Raw genomic sequence first — 18,975 nt, 5'->3', positions numbered from 1 at the left:
TATTTTTTTTAGCACCTTCCATACTGTTTTCTGTAGTGACTGCACCATTTTACATTTCCACCAAGAGTGAACAGGGTTTCAATTTAGCATTATGTTAATTGAACTAAGTCAGTCACAGACAAATACTGCATGATTCCACTTATATGAAGTGTTTAAAATAGTCAAACTTACAGACTTTTGTTTCTTGGGAGGTTTTGATTACTGATTTGATGTCATTACTAGTAATCAGTTTGTTCAGATTTTATATTTCACCATGATTAAGTCTTTGTAGATTGTATGTTTCTAGGGATTTATCCATTTCTTCTAGGTTGTCCAATTTGTTGGCATATAATTGTTCATAGTAGTCTTTAATGATCCTTTGTATTTCTGTGGTGTCGGTTGTAACATCTCTTTCATTTCTGATTCTATTTATTTGAGTCCTCCCTCTTCTCTTCTTGATGAGTCTGGCTAAATGTTTATCAATTTTGTTTATCTTTTCGAAGAACCAGCTCTTGGTTTCATCTACCTTTTCTGTTGTCTTTTTAGTCTCTGTTTCACTTATTTCTGTGCTGATCTTTGCTATTTCCTTTCTTCTACTAACTTCAAACTTTGCTTTTACTTTTTTTCTAGTTCCTTGAGGTATAAAGTTAGGTTGTTTATTTGAGGCTTGTCTCTTAGAGTATGTACTTATCGCTATGAATGTCCCTCTTAGAAATGCTCTTGCTCCATCCTATAAACTTTGGTATGTTACATATTCACTTTTATTTTTCTCAAGATACATTTACATTTTTCTTTTGATTTCTTCTTTGACCCATTGGTTGTTCATTAGTATGTTGTTTAATCTATACATATTTGGTAATTTTCCAGTTTTTATTGTGTCATTATAATTTCTAATTTCATACCATTGTGGTTGGAAGATATGCTTGATATGATTTAAGAGAATTAAAATCCTCTTAAATTTGTGAACTTGTTTTGTGGCCTAACATATGATCTATCTTGGAAAATGTCCCATGTACACTTGAGAAGAATGTGTATTCTGTTGCTTTTGGATGGAATGTTCTGTAAAAATCTGGTAAGCCCATCTTGTTTAATGTGTCATCTAAGTCCAATGTTTTCTTATTGATTCTCTGTCTGGATGAGCTATTCGTTGATGTAAGTGGGATATTTAAATCCCCTATAATTGTATTGCTGTCAATTTCTCCCTTTAGGTCTGTTAATATTTGCTTTATATATTTAAGTACTCCTTTGTAGGGTGAGTAAATATTTACAAATGTTATGTCTTTTTGTGAGATTGACCCCCTCGTCATTATGTAATGCCCTTCCTTGTCTCTTATTACAGTCTTCGTTTTTTTTTTTTTTTTTTGCAGTACGCCAGCCTCTCACTGTTGTGGCTTCTCCCGTTGCGGAGCACAGGCTCCGAATGCGCAGGCTCAGCGGCCATGGCTCATGGGCCCAGCCGCTCCGCGGCATGTGGGATCCTCCAGGACTGGGGCATGAACCCGTGTCCCCTGCATTGGCAGGCGGACTCTCAACCACTGCGCCACCAGGGAAGCCCACAGTCTTTGTTTTAAAGTCTATTTCATCTGATATAAATATAGTTACTCTGGCTTTCTTTTGGTTTACGTTTGCATGGAATATCTTTTTCCATCCCTTCATTTTAAGTCTGTGTGTGTTTACATCTAAAGTGAGTATCCTGTAGGTGGCATATAGATTTGTCTTTTTTTTTCTTATCAACTCAGCCACTCTATGTCTTTTGATGGAAGAATTCAATATCTTTACATTTAAAGTAATTATTGATAGTATGTGTTTATTGCCATTTTGTTAATTGTTTCCTGGCTATTTTTTATAGTTCCTCTCTGTTCTTTTATTCTTCTCTTGCTCTCTACCTTTGTGGTTTGATGACTTTCTTTAGTGGTATGCTTATATTTCTTTCTCCTTATCTTTTGTATATTTACCATAGATTTTGTTTTTTGGCTCCCATAAGGTTTTTTTTTTTTAAATATTTGTTAGGAATGATTTTATTAATATAAATTTATTTATTTATTTTTGGCTGTGTTGGGTCTTCATTACTGCATGTGGGCTTTCTCTAATTGTGGTAAGCAGGGGCTACTCTTCACTGTGGTGCGTGGGCTTCTCATTGCAGTAGCTTCTCTTCGTTGCAGAGCATGGACTCTAGGCACATGGGCTCAGTAGTTGTGGCCTGTGGGCTCTAGAGTGCGGGCTCAGTAGTTGTGGCGCATGGGCTTAGTTGCTCCGCAGCATGTGGGATCTTCCAGGACCAGGGCTCAAACCTGTGTCCCCTGCATTGGTAGGCAGGTTCTTAACCACTGTGCCACCAGGGAAGTCCCTCCCATAAGACTTACATAAAAAAATTTATGTTTATAACAGTCTATTTTAAGTTGATAACAAGTTTAATCCCATTTTATAGCTTAACATTTTTATTTTCCCACACCACATTTTATGTTTTATGTTAGCTGTTATCAAAAAGACAAGAAATAGTAAGCATTGGTGAGGATGTGGAGAAAAGGAAACACTTGTGCACTGTTGCTGGGCATGAAAATTGGTGTAGCCACTATGGAAAACAGTATAAAGCTTCCTCAAAAAATTAAAAATAGAACCACCATATGATCCAGAAATTCTGCTTCTGGGTATTTATCTGAAGAAAACAAAAAGACTAACTTGAAAAGATATATGCACCCCCGTGTTTATTGCAGCATTATTTACAATAGCCAGGATGTGGAAACAACCTAAATTGTTCATCAATAGATGAATGGATAAAGAAGATAAGAAGATATGTTGCATATACACACACACACACACACACACACACACACACACACATATATATATATATAATGGAATATTATTCAGCCATAGAACGAATGAAATCTTAACCATTTGAGACACCATGGATGGACTTGGAGGGCATTATGCTAGGTGAAATAAGTTGGACAGAGACAAATACTGTATGATTTTTTTATATGTGTAATCTAAAAGAAAAACAACAAGCTCATAGGTACAGAGAACAGATTGGTTGTCAGGTGAGGTAGGAGAGGGTGGGAGAAATGGATGAACCGTGTTTGTTTTGTTTTATTTGTTTTAGTTTAAATAAATTGTTAAATTAAAAAACAACCCAACCATAGTCAAACTTACGGAGACAAAATATAGAATGGTGGTTGGAGACAGGGGGAAGGGGAAATGAGGAGTAGTTACTCCATGAATATAAAGTTACGGAGTTACACAAGATGAATATGGTTTAGAGATCTGTTGTTTAACATAGTACCTGTAGTTAACAACACAATATTGTGCAGTTAAAAATTTGTTAAGAGTACCCTCATGTTCAGATCTCACGTTGAGTGTTCTTACCACACAAAAACAAACGCAAAACAAAAACAAAGGACACAAGAAATTTTGGAAGATGATGGATATGTTTATTACCTTGATTATGGTGATATCGTGGTTATATACTTATTTCTAAAGTCATCAAACTGTATACATTAAATATGTGTATTTTTTAATATATCAATTATACTTCAGTAAAGCTATCAAAAGTACTGATACATTGAAGCAAACATGACACAATCTGATTTAGTAATTGAATTTCATGAAAGCAGAAAATAGTATAGTGGCATGGATGGAGGAGATCTTTTTGAGGACGGTGCTGTCTGAAAAATGGTAAGTTCACTGTAAAAAATGTTAAGAATCTGAAAACACTGGATAAAGTCACTAAGTGAAAACACTAACTATGGTAATAGCATGGTGAAAGTGCATTATGCTAAAAAATGTTAAGATTAATTCACACCTTTGTACAAATTATCATGTAAGTACTGCTATTCAAATACCAATTTACTATGTGAACATTTAAGTGCCTACTATATGACAGTTACAACTATGATTGAGTCTTCTACATGGCAGTCTATTATATGTCAAATACAAATATGATTCTGCTTACTAAATGACAGTGCCTATTATAAATAATTACATATATGGTCTTGTACCTACCATATAAGAGTTACATATTTGGCCACTACAAAAATGAATGTCATAGATTTATTGCCATTCAAGAAATTAAAGCTTTGTAAAAGGTGTTAATCTTGTAAAATAACAAGGAAACTAAATTCGACTGGAGTTGTGTCATACATTATCCTGAAGCCATATAGAATACAGCAATGAGATGATACTAATTTAAGCCAATAATTTGGGGTGAGATTAATGTTGTGCAGTCAATCACAATGTCCCCGAAGGGGAGACTCACAGAAGGCTTCACACAGGAAGCACTGTTTGACCTGAAAAGATCTGGGGAAGCAAAGCACGTTCAGATAATTGGAGTAGCTGAACACAGTTTCAGAAACATAAAAACCCTTGACATACTCAGGGAAAAAAGGAGTGATTTAATATGATTGGAGAATAAAGTATAGGGTATAATATGTTGGAAAAAGCCAGGGGGAGATAGGCAGGGATTGGGTCATAGTGAACAATGTATGGCATACCAATGAAATTAAACTTTACCTTGAATTTTATGGTGCGATGTATGTGTGTGTGTGTGTTGTCTGGGAAGTTAGTTTTGCCTTACAGATCATTTGTTTATGATAAGGAGGTTTGGTGGTGAGGAGTAGGTGAGAGAGAGAGGAGAACTTTAATTTAGATAAGGAATTTATCTAAGGCAGTAGAGGTAGAAGAAAGGGTCAGGTACCAGGAATGTTAAAGAGGTAAACTCTACTGATCTTTGGGACTAATTATAAATGGTCTCTGAGGAAGAGGGAGCACCCCCAGATGGCTTCCTGATTTCTGACTTGGATGACTTGGTAGATTAGATTGCTATTCACTTATGTTTAAAATATAGAAAAAGAAGCAGGTCATGACTGGAGATGGGAGAACAAAGCATTGATGTAATTCTGCCCAGTGTGAAAGTGCAAGCTTTTTAGATATACAGATTCAAGTCCATTTCTAGGCTGTCCTTGGCTGTGTGACTTTGGACAAGTTGTTGAGGAAACCAAGTCAAATTGGGAGAGGGATCAAATAGCCTCTTTAGGAATAGGTACAGTAATCAAGTTACTTAATAAAACATTGAATAATTGAGAAAGAATCAACATTAACAACACTCTTTTGTTGAGTCTTTAACACTAGTTAGTATATGTCACAATCTAATTTCACCAGCAATCTCTGTCGACGCAAATTTAGAGAATCCCAATTCCATATTGTCAATCTTTGGAAGCCTTAATTAAGTAGCTATTTGGCACACTATAAAATCACTAATGTCTATGTTAATATTAGTAGATGAGTGTAATATAAACATATCTAAATAAATCTATATAATCCCAGAGGAGTAGTAAACAAATGAATTATGGTTTTAAAAGATATTTTAGTTATATTGCAACATAAAACTATAAATATGTTCCTTGCCCTCAAGTGAGGACAAGGCAGATGAACAAAACATAGATACCCACAAAGAACAAGACAAGGAAACCAGGAAACTACATTCTTAACATAATTTTCCTCTTTTCCAGTAAACTATAGTAGAAGAGGTAAAAAGAAATAAGACTATTATTTAAAAATATCTGTACAAAAATTCCTTACAAAGTCAACATATAAAACAGCAAACATAGAGGAATTTGTCCTGAAAGCCTGTTTGATGAGGCCAGAGCAAGTAGTGGATTTCTCATTAAGTTGGTGATATCTGGATAAAGAGAGCGTTCCAGGAGAGTAGATTCCTTTTAATTGGAACAGGTCCCTGTGGAAAAAGACATACATACCTGAAGTTCTCTAGATTATCGTGGCTTTGAGTCTAGACTCCTAGGTGAAGCAATCGTTTTCTTATTTCATTAATTCTCCTTAAAAATAAACTTACTCTATATTCTCTGGAAATAAAAGCTCGAATTGTGTTTTCCAGAGGAAGTGAACGTGTATGCTATGAATTCATCTGCCTGGAAGTGTGGAAAATGTTACTGAGTGTGGTAAACATTTATCAATTTTAAAAACAGCAGATAATAGCACAAAATCAGTAGTGAGTGAAACCAAATCTCTTAGGGAAGAGGTTATTTCTCAGCACCTATTTATGACCCTGAACTTGCTACAAACAGAATAATAATTCTAGCATGTAGTAGGGTCTTCACATATTCATTGAATGAATGTAATTTTGGAAAGTAAGTAAACTACAACATTAACTTAACTAAACACGTGGCATTTAACTATTATTTATTCACAGGAGTCTGTTCTTTGGCTGTCATCCCATGTATTCAGCCATGGTTTTTATTCAGACCTTAGTCATTGGTTTATCTTATGTTTCAGAATTTATGGCATATCTGGTATGATGCATTAGAAAGATACCTTGCATTTATAATCATGAGTTTATGTCAGAAATCTATGATTAGCTTGTCAAATACCAAAAAATGACTTGTCGTTTTCCTTTTGTTTCAACATGTAAGGCCTTTTCCTTCTTTTTCCTTGCTCCAAATGGTAAAGGCTTTAAATTTGGTATGACATGAGTGTCTATATGAGTGGAGTGTGTGTGTTTGTGTGTGTACATGTTTTCTAGGTTGAATAAGTCCATGTGACTTTCTATACTTACAGATTCCTTTGGATTCTAAAAGAAGGAATGTTCTAAGCAGTCATTTTCCAGTAAGGTAACTCATTTTCTAGAAGACAAAAGGAGGTTTTGGTTTGTCCCATATGCAGTTGATAAATTATGTTTTGTCAAATAGCTTTTTTAAACCACACCGATTCTACCTCTGGAGTTAGGGCTTTTAAATATTATGTCATCCCCACATTGAATGTTCTCAATATTAAAAATGAAATTTCATAAGATAATCTGTAAGTTTCTAGTTAATAAACTATATAGCAGTCATTCTTATTGTTTCTGATAGAACATTCCCCATGACTCATATATTCCCACTTTACCCATTTGAGTGTGTATTCCTTTTAGGCTATATTATTCTTTCCTGTCAAAAAAGCTAGGCAAAATGAGAACAAACAGTGACTAATTTCATTTTAGCATGATTCTCATATCAGAAAGCATGAGAGACATTTAAATGAGGAGGAAAAAAAAATCAACCTTGATTTGACAGTTGTTTGACAAAGTAGGAAAGTGAATTTGAAAGTGCAGGGAGCTGTGAAATCAGTAGTCACGTATTTTTATTCCCAGCTTCTCAAAATCTTATTTCTCAGAACCAGGAATTGAAGATAAACTTGTCAAAGCAAGTGACCCTTGCTCTTTAGCCTCTTGGTTTCATGAAAATGTGGATACAGCTTAAATTGCAGAGTGTCCCAAATATTTGGGTTTTGTAACAAGATGCTTTCCAGCCCTGAAATTCTGTGCTTCCACAGTGGAACCCCTTGAAATTGTTCTGAGAAAGGAGATGCCTTCATGCCTTACATATGATGTCTCAAGTTAATAGCAAGGAGTTGTTTGACAAAAGGTTGTGTTTGTCCACGATTATGTCTAGAGCTACCTTTTTTTTTTTTTTTTGGTCTCATCACGTGGCATGTGGGGTCTTAGTTCCCCAGCCAGGGATGGAACCCGTGCCCACTGTATTGGAAGGTGGAGCCTTAACCACTGGACCACCGGGGAACTCCCTAGAGCTACCCTTGAACAACCAAGGTTATGCTGGGATTTCAAGATAAATGTGACTAGAGATATATAAATTTGTAGGTGATTATAGATTTAAATCATAGTTCCTCTTCCTAAAGTACAACCTGGGGAGGAAAAGAACTTACCTAAACTAATAGTTTGGGAAATTATTTGTGGTTGTTGGCATTAGGGAGTGAAAAAGGCAAGATGGAAAAGAAATCTCCTCCCCACCCTGCCCTGTGATACTGCGATATAATAAGGACATATTTGGTCTTTTTCCCTGGTTCCTGGTACAGATGGGGCTCTTGAAACTCTTGGAATTTCCTGAGAGCAGTGAGAGGAGCATCTTTGTTATTCATGACCAGCTCCTTTCAGCCACACCTGAGTTTATGCTAGTGCAGTGACTCCTGGTGGACCGCTGGATAGCATCAGGATGGGGGCTGATTGCCGGAGGAACCAACCACATGATTAGAAGATTGGAACTTTCAGCATCCCCACTTCCTCTCCAACCTCTGAGAGGAGAGAAGGGTTAGAGATAGAGTTAATCACCTACCGCCAGTGATGTAACTGATTATGCCTACGAAATGGAACCTCCGTCATGCCCCTAGACAACAGGATTCAGAGAGCTTTCAGTTTGGTGAACCTCTTGTGGTGCTGAGAGGGTGGAGTGTTCCCAGAGAGCCTGACGGCTCTGTGTCCTTGCCCCCATCCCTCGCCCATGCATCTCTTTTATTTGCCTGTTCCTGAGTTGTAATAATCAACACGTAATAGTAAGTCAACTTCTCCCGAGTTCTATGAGCAAATCATCAAATGTTGGGAGGGGGTTGTGGGAACCCTTGATTTATAGCTTGTTGATCAGAAGGGTCAGAAGCTTGGACTTGTGACTGGTGTCTAAAATGGGGTACAGCCTCGTGGGACTGAGCCTTTAACCTGAGGGGTCTGCACTATCTCCAGGTGTCACAAGTAACTTATAGGTCCCCCAGCTGGTGTTCAGAGAGTTGAAGAATTGATTGGTGTGGGGAAAAAAAATAGCACACTTTTGGTGTCAGAAGTGTTGTGAGTAGAACTGCATCCCTCCTCCCGCCACTGCCCACATCCAAATAATAACCGAGTCCTGCCAATACTTCCTAAACATTTCATAAATCGGGCTTCTCTTTTTATTTTCTGTCCCGGTTCAGTACGTTATCACCTCTCCCCTAGACAAGGCTGTACACGGTCAGTATAAATTCTCACTTCTCATACGTTACCTCCTTTGCTTAGAACATTTTCTTTCTCTAATTTAACCTTCTGCCATGTCTGATTAACCCCTTTGATCCTGTAAATCTCAGTTCAGGAGATTCCTCTGAAACTTCGTGTCAGGTCTTCGGGAAAGACTACCTATGTCCCTAGGAAGGTTAGGGGCACCTCATCTGTTCTCAATATCATGCGTATAGCACCCTCACTGTACTCCCTACCTTGCTTTCTACCTTTCTTGAGAAGAGGGAGCCTCTTAGTTATCTCTATATTCTCTGGATATAACAGAGTACCTGCGCTGGAACAGTTGTTCAATAAAATCTTCCTTGAGGGCCTGAAGCTTGCTCTGAATTTCCACTGTAGAGCATCAGCAGAGTCAGCTGTGCTTCCGCATATAATTCTTACCTTTGCCCAAGATATGAGCTATTCTAGGAAAGGTTTTCCCTTCAGGTTCCATTATCATTCATCTTTACACATCTTCCTAAAGCATATATCTGACCATATCTCTACTTTCATTACCTTCCTATAATTTTCAAGGAAAGTTCAGGATGAAGCTAAAATTCTGGTTTATCCCTTAATATCTTTGCCTCCAGCCTTTGTCTATCTTGTTTAGCATCCTCCACTTCTCCATGTACATCTTTTGCACAGATTGATAGAACTACTTTTGCTTCTTCATAAGCAACATGTGTTTCAAGCTTTTATGACTCCACATGCATTTTCTCTTTCTCCCGATGCCTCCTTCCTGCATCTGAATCTTTCCCCTCTCTTAGTGTCAACTCTTTTGGGAAAGACTTCCCTGAGCCATCTCCACCCACATCACTTCCCTTATCTGAATCACTGTTCTCATTGTATCTCTATGACATACCTGTTACAATTCACTATCATTGTTAGTTTATATTTCTTTTTCCTCTATATCAGTACAAACTCGTTGAGGGAAGGACTTCTGTCTTCCTGGACCTACATTTTCAGCACTATGTGAAGTATTTGGCATATAGTGTGAGATCAACTGAAAAGGAAACAAGGAGAAGGAAGAAAAAGAAAAGAGAGGCAAGCGCAGTAGTCATGTACTAATTTCCAGATATTTAAAGTCATTCAAAATAGTAACTTTATACACAAGAGTCTCAGTAGCTAACCGATTGCCTACTGATTTCTGCAATACTTTACAGAATAAAAATTAGTTTTCCAGTCCTAATTCATTTGATCCCCACAAATGCATTGGTTTAATTGATATTTCCATTTTAAAGCTGTAGAAAAAGAAACTCAAGAAGTTCATGAAGTTAGGAAGTAAGAAAACCAGGATGTAAATCAATCTGGTCAACACAAATCCGGATTGTCTGATACCATACCCAGGACTGACTACATAATGTGTGGGACCCAGTGCAAAGTGAAAATGTGGGGTACGTTGTTCAAAATTATTAAGAATTTCAAGACGGCGACAGCAGAACATTAAGCCGAGCTCAGGACCCTTGTGAGTGTGGGGTTCTGTTCAACAGCACAGATTATATGCCCATAAAGCTGGCCCTGACCGCGCTTTCCCATAATTCTAAGGTGCTCTTTTGTGCACTAAGAATGAGGTTGGCAGCACGTTTATCAAAAGCAAACTCTATCTTGTTGGATTAAGGAGAGAAAGAATTGATGTTGAGCACCAAGCACTGAGGATAATTGTTTTGGCTATCACCTTGTTAATCCTCACAGTAACGCTGCACATATACCATCTCTTCTGTCTGTTCCAACATCTTCATCACTCAACTGAGTCCTGTGTCTCTGGAATAAAGACTTCTTTTTTTTTTTTTTTTTTTTTTTTTGTGGTACGCAAGCCTCTCACTGTTGTGGCCTCTCGCGTTGCGGAGCACAGGCTCCGGACGCGCAGGCTCAGCGGCCATGGCTCACGGGCCCATCTGCTCCGCGGCATGTGGGATCTTCCCGGACCAGGACACGAACCCGTGTCCCCTGCATCGGCAGGCGGACTCTCAACCACTGCGCCACCAGGGAAGCCCCGAATAAAGACTTCTTAAAGTCCATTCCCCTTCCCCGGTCTGAATCATTGCCCTTCTAGATGTTCTCATTGTACCCTCTGCTAGCTTTTAGGATGGCACCAGTGATGATATGGCTTTCTGTCCTTGCATGAGAACAAACTGAGACTAGAAGAGTCACATAGCTAGGGAATAAATGTTGTTGGGAGAATTTAGGTTTTCTTCTCCTTTCAGTGCTAATCCAGTGTTCTTTATGCTACTGCAACCCATTGAAGGTCACTTGCCCACTTAAAGCATCCAGCAGTGGCCACCCTTACCATCTCAACCTTCTTTTTATTCCCTCAGAAGAAGCACATTGAGGGTGGAGGGGTGGTTAGCTGGTTTTTTAGGTGGAAGGTAACACACTGGGACACATATGGGTCTTACCTGGGCTTTGCGATCTGGTAAAGGTATGACCCGGGTATACTAGGGTAAGATGCATCTTTATCTCTCCAGAGCTGGGATCAAAAAGGGAGTCAAGAAAAGTCATTTCTCTAAGAATAATGCTTAAGAAGCTATCACCTGCATCTGAAAAGGGAGCCAGAAGGCTATGCTTTCCAGGAAGCTTGAAGATAATATGAGCATTCTTTACAAGACTTGGTTTGCTCAAATGCTAAATGTTCTTAGTGTCATATTGGAACTGCTCCATGGGCAAAATAAACATTTTACTGTGACATAATATAATCTTTAAAACATTGATATCACAGGTTAAATTTTAAAACACATTTTAAGATGTATGTGCCTCTACCTTTAAATATGAACATTAATATTTAGAACAGCAGGGTAGAGATTAATGTTATAAGAGAAGACATGTGGAAGCCAAAAATCAGCTTCTTGAAGTGTATCAGCTTCTTGAGATATGATCAAGATTAATGCTTTTCATGGTTTCATGGGTTTAATTAATTGGAAATGAGCTAATTGATTTTGGGAAGGTGTTTAAAAAGTATGGTTAGAGGGCTTCCCTGGTGGCGCAGTGGTTGAGAGTCCGCCTGCCGATGCAGGGGACGCGGGTTTGTGCCCCGGACTGGGGGGATCCCACATGCCGCGGAGCGGCTGGGCCCGTGAGCCGTGGCAGCTGGGCCTGCACGTCCGGAGCCTGTGCTCCGCAACGGGAGAGGCCGCAACAGTGAGAGGCCTATGTACTGCAAAAAAAAAAGAAAAAAAAAATTATGGTTAGAGATCAAAATTTTCTCAATTGAATTCATAAATCTCTGATATTCCTCAAACAGAGTAAGAAAGCATTGGTGTAAACGATCTCCTGTCAACCATATAGGGCCATGTGACGTTAAATCAGTGAGGCTGCTGGTTTGAACTGGATATCAGTTCTCCATAAAGAGTAGTGAAGCTCATAGTAATGCAGAACCTAATATGTAATTCATTTTTAAAATTAAAAAACTGTAACTTAGATGTAGACACTCTTCCAACGTATTGGGAGGAAACTGAAGAATTGAAGGAGATTATTCATGGGCACATCCCAGGGAATCTCACTAACTGTTAAATAGCCTCTTTTTATAGATTTTTTTCATTGTGACTGTGGGAGGAGTAGATGCATCTAAACTCTAAAGCACAGGGTGCAGCTGAGACGGACAGATCTAATAAGGGACTGATTCACCGTGTCTGCCAAGGTCTGCTTGGCAAGCGCTTTGGATCCAGATAATACCATTTCCTCCCCATTGTTTGACTGGATATCCTTTGAAAAGCATAGCCATATTACCTCCTGTCCTTGCAACTCAATCACTCTGCATTTCCTTCTTTATTGTTGTGATGGAGGTAATACTTTGTAAAACTTAAATGTGTGTCCTTTTCTAGCTTTCCAAGCCTATGACGTTTCTTCTAGTTGGCCCAAGAGTTCATCACACCTGGAGAAGATTAGCAAATGTTGTTGCAAGTAGGATGATGTAATAGCTTCTGACATGGAAAATAAGATTTTTCGAATTCCTTAAGTTTCCTTGCAGTGTATCAAGAACACTGGTGGATAAAGAGAGGGAAGAAGTTAGCAATTCATCCAGAAATGTGTCTTCTTATTTTTTCTTCCCTGGGCTGCTGCTCAAAGACATAAAAGAAAGTAAGCAAGTGAGAGTAAGTGAGGCTAGAGTTGACTTTTGTGCCCACTTCTCATTTGAGACTCTGAGCCTTATAAGCTCTTCCTCGCATGACTTTATGAAGGAAATATTATTCTTCTTATTTAAAAAAATTAAGGCGAGATGAACAAAATTAAGTGGAGATGAACAATTTGTTCGAAATCTTACAGATGGCAAAGACCTTGATTTGAACCCAGGACAGTCTGACTAACCACTTTTCACAATACCATACTACCAATAAGCAATTCCATACATACCTCTGTGTACTGAATTGTGCACAGTTAAAAAAAATAAAGTTAATGAAAGTAGTGAAAGCTAAAATAAAGTCAGTAAAACTTTAATACTTTGCATTTATGGAATAAATGGGTTTCTGACCATACTGTTAGTTAATGTGGTATCAGGGTATGACACTTGCTATGCTGCTTTAGCAGTCTATTAAAACCTCCTAAAATTTTGAGTCAAAATCAAGATTTAATATGTAACTTGAACTTCTATTTTGTCTTGCTAAAAAAAAAGTTTGGGCTGTACTTTTGCTCAGTTGCATCCAAACTAAAAGCTTTTTTTTTTTCCTCATGTGAATCTCTTAAACAGTTTTGTTTATTGATAATCAAAAATTGTAATATAATTTCTGGTCTAGACTTATCTAGTACCATAGACTTCTACATTTGTAATTTCTTCAACACGTCAGGTAATAAATTAATTGCGACAATAGATATGCTCTTTCAAGCTCTTTTAAACAGGGTACTTTGTTCATATTCCAGCCATTCCCTTAGAGATGGTGTAAATATTTCAAAATTGTTTTGGGAACCAATCTCTTTATACATAGGTATATTTTGAGTCTTCGTGTTATTTAATCCCACCATCCAACAGAATATAAACTCTCTCTCTCAGCTAGATGTTATCTTCACTTTTAGGTGCTTGGCTCTTAATTTACATGTTTTAAAGTATTATTTTATAGTAGTTTATTTGAATTAAATAAGGCACTTTTCACATCAGCTTTTAAAACTTGATGGTTTCGTTCTCTTTTATTTATTTTTTTGGTAGACTTGATGTCTCTGGTGCAAGGCTTGCTTTTGCTTGTAATTCAACAGTGTTGCCAGTTAAATGATGTCCCCGTTGAAGTAATGTTAACCACCCTGGATTAAAAATGCTCTCAAGCAATTAAGCAGTGGTTGTAAATCCCTGGAATTTGGCAAAATAGTCAGCATCATGTGATAGTTGCATGACACATGATGGATCTAGTATTTAATGTACAAGCGCTTGGTTAGAAAATGAAGGTGAACCCCTTGTACAATTTCATGTCTAAGACAGCACCAAGCAGAGGGGGGAAAAAAGGAAGAGTGGGGAATATGTGAATCCTGATTTCCCGGAAAAGTGAGGGGAGGCAAAATTTAACTCTGAGAAAAGTGATAAAATGGCAACAATTACATTAACTCCGTTACATAAATTGTGAAACACACAAGTCACAATTTTTACTGTGATTTTACAAAGTGAACAAGACCGTTAAATTTATGAAAATACATTATGGACTATGCATCACATAGGATTAGATTTGTCTGCAACTGACAGAAATTCGCAAATGACAATGTTGTGAGCAACACAGGGGTTTTCTCTTTCAGGCAAACAGAATCTGAGTGCAACCTGTCCAGGGCTGGCATGATACCTGCATAATCATTAGGGATCCAAATGCCTTCTCTCTTGCTGCTGGGCCATAGACACCATATGGTCGCTTCCACTTCATGGTCGCATATGGTTGATTAAGCTTCAGTGTCTGGTCTATGGTCCAGCCAGTGAAAAAGAAGAACCCAAAAAGGGCAAGCTTCAACTATGAAGGAAGAGGGAGTGAAATGTATGTTGGGGACAACTTGCAATCTCAGCCACAAAATTATCAACCCAAATTATCTCAAACATAAAGGTACAATACTGAGTGTTTAAAAACATTGAGGGCTTCCCTGGTGGCGCAGTGATTGAGAGTCCTCCTGCCGATGCAGGGGACGCGGGTTCGTGCTCCGGTCCGGGAGGATCCCACATGCCGCGGAGCGGCTGGGCCCGTGAGCCATGGCCGCTGAGCCTGCGCGTCCGGAGCCTGTGCTCCACAACGGGAGAGGCCGCAACAGTGAGAGGCCTGCGTACCATTGATATTCATATTTTCAACGGTAAAACTATAGAGCATTCTGCTGTTTGTGCCAATGATTTTACCAAACAATTTAGTTATAAGAAGAGCCGTTTATAACACAAGGTGTTGGAAAGAGAGCCCTGGAAAAATAAAATACAAGAAAGATATGAAATATACTTTAAATTATTGTGATTTTAAAGTATATTTTGTGGGAAAACTGTGCTCATAAAGGACCGAACCTTTACTCAGAAGAGGTTGAATAAAAGAGTGCAACTAAATTTTATCTTTAAAAGAATACATTTCATTAAAAAAGTTTACTCTTAGGAGGGCATAATAGCTGTATGAGGGCAGGAATTATTTTGTTCACTGTTATATTCTTGGCACCTAGAAGAGTGCCTCCAACAAAGTAAGGGTTAAATACATGTTTGTTGAGTTATCAGATGATTGATTGATTACATTAGAATGAAAGACAAGAAATATTTCAATATATGAATTACAGGTAGATTCCTACCAAGGGGAATATAGTCGATACTAAATGAAAAAAAAATCAACACGGTAAATGAGATCACTTCCTCAACTTATTTAATAATATATTATGAGAAAGCTGTAAGGAAAGAACAATTTAAGTCTATATGAGACCCACTGAAAATGTCAAAATATATCCTAATTAAAAGCTCCTAAATTTCATCAAAGTAGAAAAAATGATGAGGATCAACTTACATAGAATGTAAAAATTTTCTGCAGCAAGTCACAATAAAATATATGACCTGGCCTGTAACAGAGTCATGAAATTTCAGGAAATTTAATGAAGTAGCTGTGGAATTTAAAGAAGAAAATCACAGAAGTTTATGAGTTTATCTTGTGAGTAAATGAAAACGTTATGAAAAGCTCTCAATTCTGCCATATCTTTATATGACACCACTCATGAATATGCAAAAGGATGAATAATTCTCCAAAATATGTAAGCAGAACAAAAGCATTAGGAGGGAGCTGTGAAAGTTGCAAAAGTTGACGTGTACTTTGTCTTGTTCTTGGTGTAATTGAGACACATCTGGAGATTATTGAGTTTTCCAATATTCAGGTGGCTGGTGAATCAAGTATTTGGCTGACAGAGTCCAAATTTAAAATTATAATTTTTTGAAAAGTTTTTAAAAAAAATTCTGTGCTGTTTTTAGAATTCTTTCTCATAAGCAATAAGCAAATTTTATTAAAGACCCTTTGCCTTCAAAAGAGAAACATTATTTCATTTTTTTCTCAGAGATGATAAATATTTTAAATGGATTTGGGAAAAAGGGAAAAAATATATCACAGATGCGTTTCCAAAGCTTTCAAAGAATATACACCTCTTCAAAATTTCACGCGTAATGAATTTTTCTTATTTCAGAAATGAATACTTAGAGAAAGCAACACGACGATGATCACTGAGAATACGATTTTGTCTGTTTTGTTCACTCTACTCCCTGCGCCTGGAACAGGACCTGGCACATAGTAGATGCTCAATAAATATTTGGTGTATGATTGATTGAATAAATGACTGAAAAGCTAATTAGATGCATATGTAATCCTAGAACTTCAATTTACTGAAATTCTGCAAATTCTAACTTCATCTATGAGTGTATCAACATAATCAGTTTTGGCAGTTGATTTACTTTATGTGATATTCGTAACAACAGAGCTGGCGCTTAACATTTTGAATTGGCCGATTGTTACAGCAAGCGCAGATGACTCATTTCCATTCCACTTTATCCTTAAGATTACTTTTAAAATACCATGGAGAAACATATTAGTGGTTGCCATCGATGGATGTTGGGAAATAATCCGTAACCAAATTGATGGAATCAGAAGGGCTCAGTGGCGCTGGGAAGAGATTTCCTAATCTGTGGAGAGAAAGTGATGTTTCACTAATCACACCTCCTAAGAACTTTATGATGCAATTTCATACATTCCCATAATTCACATTTTGGATTCAAGTCTTTCACTTCTAACATATACTGCTTTGGTTATAATTGGATATGATGTCACCATCATTGCTAGAAATGACATTAAGGAAATTAACATTATTTTATTAAAAGCTTCCAGTATTATTAAAATTAATGATCCACTTGCGAGATTACTCTGAAGCTTCCCATAAAGCTTTTGTTTTGTTTTGTTGAAAGTCCTTATGTAGAGTAACCACTGCTCTGTGATTCCAAGGAATCACAACCTGGATTCTAAGCATTTGCATTCAGCCTACCTAGGCATCTTGGGAATGGGAGTATAATATGCGTTTTTAACTGACTGGAGAATTAAAGTTACATAGTAGGACTGAATGGCCAGTTTCTAAATGGTAGCTTGCCAATTGACCATAAAGGAAATCCAGTAGAAGTGTGGTGCAACTCTCTACTGAAATTATTCTCCCTAATATTACCAGTGGAGGCTTTGCCAATTTTCCTCAGTTCTGATAGTTTATAATGTCTCTGTTAATGTTCTAGTATTGCACCTCCACTCTCCTTTCGTTTGGTATCCTTCCTTTGTGCCCTTCTCTCTGGCTGCTTTTACTTTGCCCTTCACTGTTGGATCTCCTGTTTTTTAAGAAGTCAGTATTTGTTAGTATTCAGTTTCTGGCTCCCTGTGCATCATTTTGGGTTTTCAGAGTTCATTTCCTTGCTTGACTTCATCTCCCATCTATGCCTGGCTCTACTAACTAGATTCCTGAGCCCCTCTGCTCCTAGTGTGGCATGGGTTGCACCCTAGAAAGGAGAGGATAGCATGCCATACCCTCATCCTGCCATATGTCTAAAATGTACCTCTTCTTGTGTCACACCCCTACTTTCATCCCTTCTCAGGATGAAGCTGAAATTCCCTAACATTTCCTATGAGGTTTTCCAGGATAGGGTCCAGGCTCACCTCTCCAAGAGCACATTTCATCATTTGCTGTCTATCAGTGTTGAATATTTTCAGTTCTCCTAATGCACTCTGTTCTCTCTCCTTCCACATGCTTCTCTCTGTGCTGACCACACTCCTCTCCCTGATGGGTAATGCCTTTTACTCTCAGGACTCCGTTTGTGTATCCGGTCCCTCATAAGACCTTCACTGTCACCTTATGGCTTGTAGATGGTGCAGCTGCCTACTCCCTGGCCCCTTGTATTGGACTTACTACTATCAAAGAACTCCTGGTACTTCCTGTATTCTAGTTATCTAATGACTTCATTCTCTACTGACTAAATTTCTTGAGGACAAGACCTGTGACTTGTTCACTATTTTATGTCTAGAAAAATGCCAAGCATAAATTAAGCCGCCAGTATTTTTTAATAAATTAAAAGGTAGGTATTTTTTCTTTTTCAGCATCATCGTCCAAAGGCTCAAAATTATTAATATTTTCTTTCCCTAGACTTCTATGGATTTTTCCCAAATACATGAATTTAAGATTATGATAAAGGACAAATAACTCATTTAAAACTATTTTAAATTTCTATTTTAAAATATAAAATTACCTTTGAGCATTGCCTTGACCATCTCCTGTGCATTTTGGGTATAGATCATTCATTATCATTAGTTCCTAAATAGTTTATAATTGTAGATTTTTTTTTTGGTCCAGTATTTAAGAGGATGGTTTTGAATTTTTAAATAGTTAGGATCCTTCTTTACTATTTCTTCTGTAAATATCTAGTTTTATTCCTTTGTAGAGAGAGACTATAGGTAGCATATTTTTGACACTTTGGAATTTTTTTTTTCACAGGGTATATATTGTTTTTGAAGGGTCATGTGCACTGGTTAACTTTCTATTGAAAGGTTTACAAATTTTGATATATATAAAATTCTGAATTCTATTATTCTAATTTTTTTATATCATCATATGTATTCTATATAATTGGTTAAGGGCTGAGAAATGTGTGTTAAATTATGCCTATGTCAAATTATCACTAAATGCCAAGAATTTTTCTTCATGTATTTTGATACATTTTATGAGTTTTACCTCTTATTATTTTCATGACCCTCTTTTGTCCG

This window comes from Lagenorhynchus albirostris, chromosome 11 (genome assembly GCF_949774975.1).
Source record: "Lagenorhynchus albirostris chromosome 11, mLagAlb1.1, whole genome shotgun sequence".
Taxonomy (NCBI): domain Eukaryota; kingdom Metazoa; phylum Chordata; class Mammalia; order Artiodactyla; family Delphinidae; genus Lagenorhynchus; species Lagenorhynchus albirostris.
This window is presented reverse-complemented; position numbering follows the sequence as displayed.